A 2,134-nucleotide genomic window follows, 5' to 3' on the forward strand; every position below is an offset into this window, starting at 1 on the left:
TTTAATTTGCATTCCCCTTAAGATTATGATGTTGAGCACTGATTCATGAGTTTGCCATTCATATATCTTTTTCAGTGAAGTGCATGTTCCAAAATGTAGCCCCAACATTTGGGTTGTTTGTTTTCTTATGTTGAGGCTTGAGACTTATTTACATACTCTGTATAAAAGTCCTTTGTTTGATACATGAGTGGTGGTTACCTAATCTATAGGTGTGATAAAATTGTGTTGAAACACACACACAGACACACACACACACGTACGCACACATGTGCATGTAAAACTTGTAAAATCTGGACAGGTTCTGTAGTTTGTACCAACATGAACTTCCTGGTTGCTAATATTGTACTATAGTTATCTAAAATGTTACCACTGGAGGAAACTGGAGAAAGAATACACAGAACTTCTCTACCTTTTCTTTTTTTTAGAACTTCTTGTGAATCTATAACTACCTCAAAATAAAAAGAAGAGAATCCAGAGTGTAGCCAAGTTAACAAAGATATTGAATCCATAATCTTCATAACAACTTAAAAGTGTTTTCCATTAATTACTGCATTAGTATTTATTGTCTCCTTCCTTACACTATCTTTGAATGTTCTGTGTTGTTCTTTTTCTAACTTTCATTTTATTTTGTAATGTTTATTCATTTTTGAAAGAGAGAGAATGCATGAGCATGGGAGGGGTAGGGAGAGAGGGGGGACAGAGGGTTCAAAGTGGGCTCTGAGCTGACAGCAGAAAGCCTGATGTTGGGCTCAAACTCACGAACCATGAGATCATGACATGAGCCAAAGTCGGATGCCTAACTGACTGAACCACCCAGGCACCCCTTTTTGCTAACTTTTAAAGATGGACACTTAACATATTAATTTTGTAGACATCCTCCCTCTCCAATATGAAAATGTAAGGCTGCAAACTTACCTCTAAACAGAGCTTTTGCTAAATCCCAAGGAAACAAATAGGAAAGTGTGACACTGTACTCTTTTTCCTTCTTTAAAATTGTTTTAGCTCTTCTTTTTCCTTTCCATATAAATTTTCAAATAAATGTCTAAATCCATACCAAAAAAAAGATCTTGTTGTCATTTGTATAGTAATTGTGTTAAACCTATACATCAATTTGGGGAGAGTTGGGTTCTTTACTGCACAGATCTTCCAATCCACGAACATGGTATGTCTCTCTCAATTTAAAAAAATATCTGATTTCTAGGGCACCTGGGTGGCTCAGTTTGTGGGATTTGGCTAGTGATTCTCTCTCCCCCTCCCTCTATCTCTACCCGTCCCCCACTTGCACATACTCTCTCTCTCTAAATAAATCAATAAACTTATATTTGGGGCCATCTAGGTGTCTGAGTCGATTAGTCATCCGACTTCGGCTCAGGTCATGATCTCGTGGTTTGTGAGTTCTAGCCCCACGTCGAGGTCTGTGCTAACAGCTCAGAGCCTAGAGCCTGCTTTGAATTCAGTGACTCACTCTCTGTCTCTCTCTTCCTTCCTGGCTCGTGTACTCTCTCTCTCTCTCTCTCTCAAAAATAAATAAAAAATGAATATATATATATATATATATACATGTACATATACATATATATGTATATGTATAATTACTTTTGTTGGTATTTTGCAGCTTTCACCATACAGGCTCTGGGCATGTATTGTCAAATTTCTACCTATGTATTCCATTTATTTCAGTGACTACAAGTGTTACTGTGCTTTTAATTTTGATTTCCTAAAGTATATAGAAAAACAACAGAAAAGGACTTTTGTATCTTTAGTGCCCTTTCTAAACTCCTTTATTAAAAGAATTAGTTCTCGTAGCCTCCTGGGGAATCGGTTAACCTTTGTAAAATGGCATGAACACTATTCCCCGTCACACAGATTTGTGAGTATTAAGTGAAGTAAGAGCGTAATGTTTATAGCTCAGAACTGACACAGATTTCAACAAATAATAGGTGTTATTATTAACAGTATCATGTGAAGTTTCCCTTCCTCTATTTCTGCCTCTGAACCATCTATCTCTAGCGAGGTAAACAAAGTCCATTCCTTTCCTTTTCCTCTCCTGTCCACCTTCACCCTCAGATTTCCCTAAGTCACCTCCCTCCTGCCAGCTCCGCCCTCCACTAACACCGCCCCTCATGATATCCCC

This window comes from Suricata suricatta, chromosome 16 (genome assembly GCF_006229205.1).
Source record: "Suricata suricatta isolate VVHF042 chromosome 16, meerkat_22Aug2017_6uvM2_HiC, whole genome shotgun sequence".
NCBI classification, from domain to species: domain Eukaryota; kingdom Metazoa; phylum Chordata; class Mammalia; order Carnivora; family Herpestidae; genus Suricata; species Suricata suricatta.